General features: G+C 47.0%; 1 pseudogene; it reads left to right on the top strand.

The window, feature by feature from the left end:
* The first annotated feature begins 8,467 nt into the window (after positions 1-8,467).
* On the top strand, positions 8,468-9,427 carry LOC108314171 (annotated as a pseudogene).
* Positions 9,428-9,738: the final 311 nt, after the last annotated feature.

Here is a 9,738-nt window from a genome sequence, read left to right as displayed (position 1 = left end):
ACATTTGAAATGCTTAAGCTCACTGCGATATCAACAGGAGGTGGCTATAAAATTATTATAGTGGTACAGTATATACTATGTGAACTTTGTGTGGTTATATTTCTCTCAACTGTGAATGGTGCCATGTATGATCTGTCTGTTTGAGTAAGTTTTGATAAATTTTAAGTTTTTATAATAGATTTGTGTATACTTTATGGCAGTAAATGATAAAATAGACAAGCATGTACATGTATTTTATGCATTCATGACATACTTAACTTTTTCTTTCTTTTTTGATATTTCTAGGCTATACAGTTTGTGAGTGTTTTCAAGTTGTCGCAAATCTCCAAAAATTTTTCCAATATACTTATTGGAAAAAATCTGCTTCTAAGTGGACCCACACAGTTTAAACTCGTATTGTTTGAGTCAACTGTAGTTACCGAACAAGGAAGGCAGCACAGGAGCAGGGGAATTTCCAGGCTGCCGTGAAAGCCCAGAGGGAGGCAGGGGTTAGACTTCCCACAGAAGGTGATCTCAAGGCCTGCGGTGTGCTAGGGCACTGGCTCATCAACCGTGCACATCTCTTCCCAGTTCTCATTCAGTCACTTCATGGGTAGCTTGAAATCGGCTGTAGTGAGAGTATTTACACCGCAGAAACCAGCAAGTGCTACAGATCAGGGCTTTTTTGACCTGCAAACTTAGTTGCTAAACTTTACCAGCACACCATTGGAATGGCTGAATGATACTTTGCATGATAAAGGGAAGTAAGGAAGCATCCCAGGCAGAAAGGGCTGTGTAAACAAAGGCACAGAAATGAGAACGAGCCAGGGGCAGGGAGAGACCAGCAGTGCAGTGTTACTGGTTCATAAAGGGGCAGGAAGGCTGGGGCCAGACCTGTGGGCGATCTCTTTGGGCATCCTAAGAAGATATAATGGAACTGTCTCCCAGAGGAGAAGAAGGCACTGAGGGGTTTTAAGTAAAGGCCCAATAAAATACTATTTGTGTTTTAGGTTGATCGTTTTGGGCACATCATGGAGGGAATATTGGGAGCAGAAGGGTAAGTACTAAAGAGATGGTCCTTTAAGGCAGGGGAAGAAGAGGATATGAACTGGAGAGTGACAGAGGGATGGTTAAGACAGGAAGATTCAAGAAATATTTAGTAGATTAAAATATTTGAGCTTGGTTGTATATAGCAGGCAGCAGAGGGGACAGTCAATATTTCTAGCTCAGATGACGGGTAGATGAGGGTAGTACCAGCAACACAGAGAATATCGGCCCAAGTGCTGGTTTTAGGGGAGAAGATAAGTTCAGTTTGAGGCATGATGTGTTTGAGGGGCCTGTGGAACTTCCAGGTAGAGATGGAAATGTCTGAGCTGGAGATAAAGGTTTGTCACTCATCAACTTACACATCATGTGGGGAGAGTCGCTGGACCCCTGGAGATACTGGAAATGCTTGGCTGTCTCTCGATGTGACTCCAACTGCATCACTACAGGAAATTGTTGGAGGCCTCCTGAAATGCAAATTCATATCTATAGGATTTCCTTGATATCTGGGCCACTAGGACCCCAAATGCTCTGTTACGAGAACCTCTGGAACAGCAGATCCTGGGGATAGAAAGGAGGTTCCTTGCTGATAAGAGAGACACTGCAGAGATCAGTGACCCAGAGGATGTCAGCAGAGGTGTGGGCAGTCAAGGGTCAAGGGTCAGGGGTTGGAGGCAAAGAAGGACTGAAAGAGCAGAAAAATTATAGGCAGTTGCTCCAGTCATTTATAAAAAATACCCTCCCTTCACTTAGACTCCTTGAAAGGAATAACTGGAACTCCAGTCTTAAGAAAAGTCTAGATAGACCAGCACTTCTCAGACATTAGTATGCCTCAGAATCTTCTGGGGGACTTACCAAAACAGACTGAACACACACACACACGCATGCACACACACCCACGTGTACACACACACACACATGCGCGCACACACACGAGACATCGCCGGGCCCCATCCCAGTAGGTCTACAGTGGGGCCCGACAATCTGCATAGTTACCCAGTTGCCAAGTGCTGCTGTTACTGCCCGTCTGTGGGTCACACTGAGTAGCTCGGGGCCGGATTTCTCACTCAGTGTGTGAGGACTCCAGGTTTTGAGATTTGGGGTACTGCTAAAAATGTCTCTCCTCCTTTTTCCTCACTGCCTAGTGAAGTGAAGCCTCAGAAAGATCAGCCAGGGCATATTCGAGTTTTAATTGGTCAAGATAAAGCTTTGTGTGTCAGAAATTTCTGTATTGTGTGTGTGTGAGTGTTGTATGTAAACGTGAGTCTGCCAAGGATGAGTGGGGCTGACCAAAGGTATGCTCTGCACCCCACAACCCCAGCACATCCTGCAGAGACATCTATATTAATGGTGGCTTCCTGAGGTCAAATGTAGACTTCAGGATTCACATAGTCTTTGACCAGGTCCCCAGCCTAGGGGTTTTGACACTCCTCAAAGGCTTAGACATTCTGTTGGGAGTCATGGGAAGTAGCCTGCCCTCTGTGAAGGAGGAAAAGAGCCACCACCATTTTGAGATGAAACCAGCACAGGAATCAGGTACTATAAGATCAGAGAAGCACAACTTCGCTGAAGAGGGAAGAGGAAAAGAGAAGGAAGGAGCAGTTGTCCTCAGGCAGGGCAAGACGGCCAAGCTTTGCCTCCTGGAGGGGAGACCAATCCGGCAGACAAGAAGTGAATGTAACTCACGAAGTCCGAACGCTGGACTGTCCAGACAAGCTGGTTTGTGGCTTCATTTCAGGAAGCCCCATTTCCCTGATATCCCCACATTCTCTCAGAAGTTCTGGACATTGTTTCTATGCTCTGTACCATGAGGCACTCTGGTCACGAGGACCCACCCGACTGAGCCAGGTGGATCCTTGACAGGGGCAGTCAACACACAGGCTAGCCAGGGCCACGAGGTGGCCTGTGGACTTACCAGACCCCTCAGACCTGCCTCTCAGGGAGCGTGAATTCGTAACAGGAGGACACCGTCAGCAGTTGGTGGAAGGAGTGAAGGGAGGGAAAGAGAAGACAGAGTAACCAAGGACAGAAGGCAGTGAGCAGAAGCCTGAGGCCGCAGCACAAACAGGAAAGGAAGCAAGGCCAAGGTGGTTGAGTTTCCAAGATGGCAAAACCCTTGAGATGGGGACGCAAAGCCTTGCCACAGAGGAGCCAACAGGAGCCACCTGGATCCTGACTGACATTCCAGGGCTTGTTTAACTGTGCCAAGGCCTGACTGTACCGCTGTCCTTCCATGAGCCCCACAATATCCCCCAACTCTTAGGGAAGCGTGAGTGTGATAGAAGCGAGCCGCCCAGCGTAGAAAGCGGAGGCCAAAGGTGGTAGACTTCATGGATGCAAGGCGCTCTAGCCCAGTGTGGGAGGTCCCTCCACTTGCTCACAATCCAAGTGTCCTTCCACTGCTAGGATCTATTTTTGCTCACATTTCTGACATGGAATGTGTGGGGTTTTCCCCACACAAATTAATTCTCCAACTCTCCAGACCCCTGTTGGGTATCCTATAATTTAATTCTGGTGCTAACTACCCAGAGTTGGCACAGACCCCACAGGTTAAGGGCTCAGTTCCACAAGACTGCCCCCACTTCCGGTGCCCATCACAAGTCCAGGCCACCCATACTTCTGATCAACCAGCTATGAAGTCAGAGGTGTTCCCACAACTCCTTCCTTGGGTTCAAAAATTTACTGGAAAGCCTAAAAAAAAAAAACTTGGGGAAACATTTCGCTTTCATTTGCCAGTTTATTTTAAAGGTTACAATTTGGGAACAGCCAATTGGAGGAGCTGCAAAGGGCAAGGAGTAGGGGAGGGGTGCGGAGCTTCCAGATCCTCTCTGGGCCGCCACTCTCCCAGTGTTCAGCCTGGATGCTCCCTGAACCCCTTTAGTTTTGGGCTTTTTGGTTCCATTATGTAGGCATGATTGATTAAATCACTGGCCATTGGTGATTGAACACAATCTTCAGCCCTCTCTCTCCCCTCCCTGAAGATTAGGGGTGAGGCTGAATGTTCCATCCCTTTAACCACAATTGGTTCCTCTAGTAATCAGCCCCCATCCTGACACCATCTAGGCATCCACCAAGAGTCACCTCATTAGCATAAACTGAAGTATGATTGAAAGCGGCTTATTATGAGTAATAAAATATGCTCCCCTAACTCCTACGAATAAGGAAATTCCAAGGATTTTAAGAGCTCTGTGCTGGGAACTGAGGATGAAGACCAAATATATATACATTTTGTTATATCACAATATCATACGCTCAGAGTTGTTGGGGGCATTAGATAAGTCAAGATTTGGAAAAGATTTATAAATTAACAGCAACTCATTAACGCCTCACCATTATCTCAAATACAATAAATCCAATTGCCTGTAAATTCCTCAATAGAAACTGTTTCTTGGTCATGTCTTTACTTCTAGTAACCAGCCTAGAGCTAGGCACGATAGATGTACAGGCACCGTACACAGAAATGTCAGAAACAACCCCAGTGCCCCCGGCCCTGGCCCTGACAGGCTCTCCTCCTTAGTTCCTCACTGACTTTCTCCTAGTTCTTAAGATCTGGTGTATAAGGGAGGAAAAATATCTTTTTCTTACACTCATCTTAGGTTCATTGGCTGGGGCCCCTGAAAGAAAGGATAGATGAAGAGAAAAGCAAACAAATGTATTCAATATAAGTTTTGCATGACACAGGAGCCTCTATAAGGGAACGTGGACTTAAAGAAAGTTACATCTCAGTATTTTTTATTAGTGGGTTTGAATGGAAAGTAGTGAAGGATGTTAGGGCAGAAGAATGAGCTAAAAATGTAGTAAATGGAGGAAAACAGCCAGGCCAGTCGTTTGATTGCTCTTGGCCTCCCTGTCTTTGGAGATAGGGATGTTCCCTTTGCTCTGGGTAGAGAGAGGGCGCCTCTCACATGAGGGTCTTATGACCAGCATCAGGGGAAGCTCAGAAAAATCATTCCTAGGTTTTTATGATTTGCCTCAGGGGAGAATAGGGAAAGGTCAGAGGGACCTTCCTGGACACACCGTTTCTCAAATTCCTTCAGCTTCAAATGTTCAATACGCCAAGGTGCCGTATTTTGGGGTAGCATGCTCTGAACCCAGCAGGTATCTTGGCCATTGCTGATTCTTCTCCCTCCTGTATCTCCCATCTCAAATCTCTCTAAATCCTACAGTTTATTCCTTCTAAATGTCTCCCAGTGCCACTCTCTTCTCCGCCCTTGTTAGTTTCATCCTTGTCTAGTTCTGTACACTCCTCTAGTACCCAGCCTCCAGGATGGCTTTGTGGCATTCTTAGTCATGCCTTAGACTACAGACAGTTCCATTCTTCCTGGCATTCTCTGAAGACAAGCACCCGTTTCTGGTCATCGTGTCCTCCCCATCCACCAACTCTTTAGTGCCTGGCACATATGACATATTTGTAACACAGTGAAATTCAGAATGAGGGGCAAGCCAGTAGCACCGAGACAGAGAGAGAGAGGAGACAGAGAGCTGTGTCACGGGGTGGAGGGGAGGAGATAACTGGGTGGCTGGGGAATCTATGTGACACGAAGTTCCTGGGAATATCTGGATCACTGAGGCCCAGCTCTTCCTGCCCTCTAGGCTCTTTGAAGGTCAATGACAGTCACCTTGAACCAACTGTTGTGATCAAAGCCCAGGAGAATGCTAAGTACCTGGTACCAGCAAACATTTTGCACAGAGGTTTCCTGGTAGAGGAGAATTTCAGGAAGATTTCCACAACATTGTCTAACTGGGTCTACGGGGTGAAGTCTAAACTCTGAGCCTCTTGCCAAACTTTAAATTGCTTCTGGGATAGGACCTGGCCCCAAAGCAACAGTCCTAAATTCCTGACAGAGTCTTTATGGGACTCTCTGGAGAGAGTGTGGTGCATAGAGAAGAGAGGGTGCTGGGCCTGGTGGCTGGGCATGGCTCACCAGCCCGCCCTGGGGTGCAGCCACATCCAGGCTGGGGCTCCTGGCTGAGTCTCTGGCTTGAGAGCCAGCCTGTGTCTCCTTGTCTCACTGAGTCCCAAGATCAGGCAAAGACTTCTGGGGCTGTGGTCACACTTTAGAGCTTCTTCTACCCCCAGGGCCATTTTGAGACCCCAGGACATGAGATACAAGCCCATGTCAAGAGTGTGCACCTGTGTTGCCAGGGTGGCTTGAGAGACATGGCCTCTTGGCCTGCTTGGTTTTGGCAGGGTAGCACTCAGAAGGACAGGTGACACCAGAGCCAGTCACATGTCCTGACCTCGGTAAACTGGCAGCCTCCCCACTCCAGCTTCCTGCCTTCCTGCAAGCAATAGATGCAGCCCAGACTGCACCCTAAACTGGGTAAGTGCTAGCGGACCTCTATGGCCAGTTCTTCACTAGCTGGGGGCTGGGGGGAAAGAGGCTAGGTACAAAGAGGGCTGTGCAAGGGGAAGGCTGGGGTAGAATTAGGTTTGGGGATGAGGCAAGTATTTCCAAAGTTCTGAAGGCTGCAACTGTGGCAAGGAAGCAGGCATGTATTACTGGAAGAGCCCATAAGGCAGGGTTAAGGTTAGTGGAGGAAAAGAGTAGTTAGAAAAAGGTAGATTTCAGGTCCCTGAAGAGCTCTAACAACCTAGGCTTTCTGACAATGACATTACCTTGAGCCCCTCGTGGTCCTAATGTTTAAGCAGAGGCTGAGAAATCACGTATTGAAGAGAGGATCCTATGACAGGTGGCTCAGGGGTGGAGACTGGACTGGTTTAATATCTGAAGATTCTGTCAAGCCTCAGATTCTGCACTTCCTGATACTGAAAGGAGCTTTTCTTTAAAAGTAGTTCACCACCCTTAATTCCTAATATCCTGAGATAATCTTTTTGGACATTGTATCATTACCAATTAGAACAAAGCACCCCCGCCCCCTTCTTCAGAGCCATGTGCTATTCACCATAGTCTTCCCTGACCTCAGTTTCTCCACTTTTAAACTGAGAAGGATTGAAATAGATTAGTGATTCCCAAGACTGGTATACATCAGAAGTACATGGGCGAGCTTTTATTTGAAAAGCTGAACAAAAACAGATTGCTAAGATAATCTGCCAAAGTAGGACCCAGAAATCTGTATTTTTAAGCAGCACTTGGGTAGCTATGAGGCAGCTGGCTCTATGCCATTTTGGGCACCCTGTAGCAGGACCTGATGACATTTGGTATTCCAAATCTCTTTGGAAATGAAACTGTGGTAATCCACAGTGCAGATTTTGGTATTCTAGAAGGCTGAGTAGGTTTGTGTGTGAGCATATCTGCAAACCCTCCAAATGGCATTAATGGGTCAGTGTTTCTCATTTAATTTGATGTGGGTGTGATTCAAGGCTTCAGCCAGCCCAGGCTGGGGATATGAATTATGAGTGGGCTCCAATAACTAGGGAAGGCAATATTCCACCAATCTAGTCCCGGAGCAGCAAAGATGCAGAGGGGTCAGGCATGGTTACCAGAGGAAACACCGGATTCCTTCTCCCCAGGTCAGAATTCTGAAGACTTTGGTGGGGACTCCATGTTATAGGTTCCAGAAACTCAATTTTTCAGTTTTTGTAGAGCAGATGGTCGAGATCAGATGAATTGATTTATGCTAACTAAACACACAAAAGATGGAAGTACAAACCAGATACTGAGTAAGAAATAAAACTGCTGGTCGCGGTGGCCTGTAATTGCAGCACTTTGGGAGGTCGAGGTGGGTGGAACGCCTGAGGTTGAGAGTTTGAGACCAGCCTGACTAACATGGGGAAACCCCATCTCTACTAAAAATACAAAAAATTAGCTGGGCATGGTGGCACATGCCTGTAATCCCAGCTACTCTGGAGGCTGAGGCCGGAGAATCACTTGAACCCAGAAGGCAGAGGCTGTGGTGAGCCAAGATTGTGCTATTGCATTCCAGCCTAGGCAACAAGAGCAAAACTCTGTCTCTAAATAAATAAATAAAACTGTTAAGGAATTAAGAAATTTTATGTTTTCCAGCCAGCACATTCTCTGACTGTATGAGAAGTTAAATTATAGAAACTTGCTGGGTAAGGAGGAGCCAGATGCAGAGGGATGGGCCATGTGACCTCAAGGGCCAGGATCACTGAGCCGTGACAGCCTGAGGTCTCCAATTATGTGGCAAGAGACAGAGTTGCTCAGAAGACCCTGCCTTCCTACAAAGTGCTAGAGACAGTACATGCAGACATATGATATTGCATTAGGTATACCAATATCATTGTTTAGGTAGAAATGTCCTTCATTTTATTCATTCATGGTTTTATTAGATTTCCAAGGTCTATTCTTATTCTTCCAAGGTCCTCTCCACAGCCTGGCTTTTAGATCACTTGATTTTTATAGTTGAATCTAACAGAATAAGTTTATTTATAATTTAGAGACATCATATTGTAAAAAAAGCCATAGAAAAATAAACATGTATTTTCTGCCTTCAGTATTCCTAGGGATGAAAGAGAGAGTTTGAAATGCAGGCATCCAACCAGTCTGCAGTGACAGATTTTGTCTTTCTTGGCCTCTCTGCCCATCCAAAACTAGAGAAAACGTTCTTCATGCTCATCCTGCTGGTGTACCTGGTGATCCTTCTGGGCAACGGGGTCCTCATCCTGGTGACTGTGTCTGACTCCTGCCTGCACAAGCCTGTGTACTTCTTCTTGGGGAACCTCTCCTTCCTGGACATCTGGTACACAACCTCTTCAGTCCCTCTGGTCCTGGATGGTTTTCTCACTCCCAGGAAAACCATCTCCTTCTCAGGCTGTGCAGTGCAGATGTTCCTCTCCTTCGCCATGGGAGCCACAGAGTGTGTGCTGCTGGGCATGATGGCGTTTGATCACTACGTGGCCATCTACAACCCCCTTAGGTACCCAGTAGTCATGAGCAAAGCTGCCTACATGCCCATGGCTGCCAGCTCCTGGGTGGCTGGTGGAGCCAACTCCTTGGTGCAGATCTCTCTTGCAGTACAATTACCCTTCTGTGGGGCCAATGTCATCAACCATTTCACCTGTGAGATCCTGGCAGTTCTGAAGTTGGCCTGTACTGACATCTCCATCAATGTGATCAGCATGGGGGTGGCCAATGTGATCTTCCTGGGGTTCCCAGGCCTCTTCATCTTTATCTCCTACATCTTCATACTCACCACTATTTTAAAGATCCCCTCAGCGGAGGGGAGGAAAAAGGCCTTCTCCACCTGTTCTGCCCATGTCACTGTGGTGATCATTTTCTATGGATCCATCCTCTGCATGTAGGGGAAGCCCAAATCCAAGGACCCCCTAGGGGCAGATAAACAGGACCTTTGAGACAAACTCATCTCCCTTTTCTATGGACTTCTGACCCCCATGCTGAACCCCATCATCTACAGTCTGAGGAACAAGGATGTTAAGATTGCGGTGAGAAGCCTCGTGGCTCAGAAGTGCACCCAGTGATGAGTTATACCCCATGATCCATGCACTCTGATGGCTCTCATTTGAGAATCTCAATGCACAGCAAATCTAGGTGAGGGGCAAGTTGAGTTTAGAGTCATGCTACTCACAGGGTGGCTCATGGGTCAGCAGTATCAGCATCAGCCGGGAGCTTATTAGACATACAGAGTCTTGGGCCCCATTGCAGAACTCCTGAATTGAAACCTGCATTTTAACAAGTTCCCCCAGGTGATTTGTACAGATCTTAAACTTTGAGAAGTGTTGGTTAAAAGTGTATAGTGGACGCTGTGGTGTGCTGCCTGGATTCCTTTTCA

The sequence above is a fragment of the Cebus imitator genome, unplaced genomic scaffold (assembly GCF_001604975.1).
Source record: "Cebus imitator isolate Cc_AM_T3 unplaced genomic scaffold, Cebus_imitator-1.0 Scaffold149, whole genome shotgun sequence".
NCBI classification, from domain to species: Eukaryota; Metazoa; Chordata; class Mammalia; order Primates; family Cebidae; genus Cebus; species Cebus imitator.
This window is presented reverse-complemented; position numbering and strand designations above follow the sequence as displayed.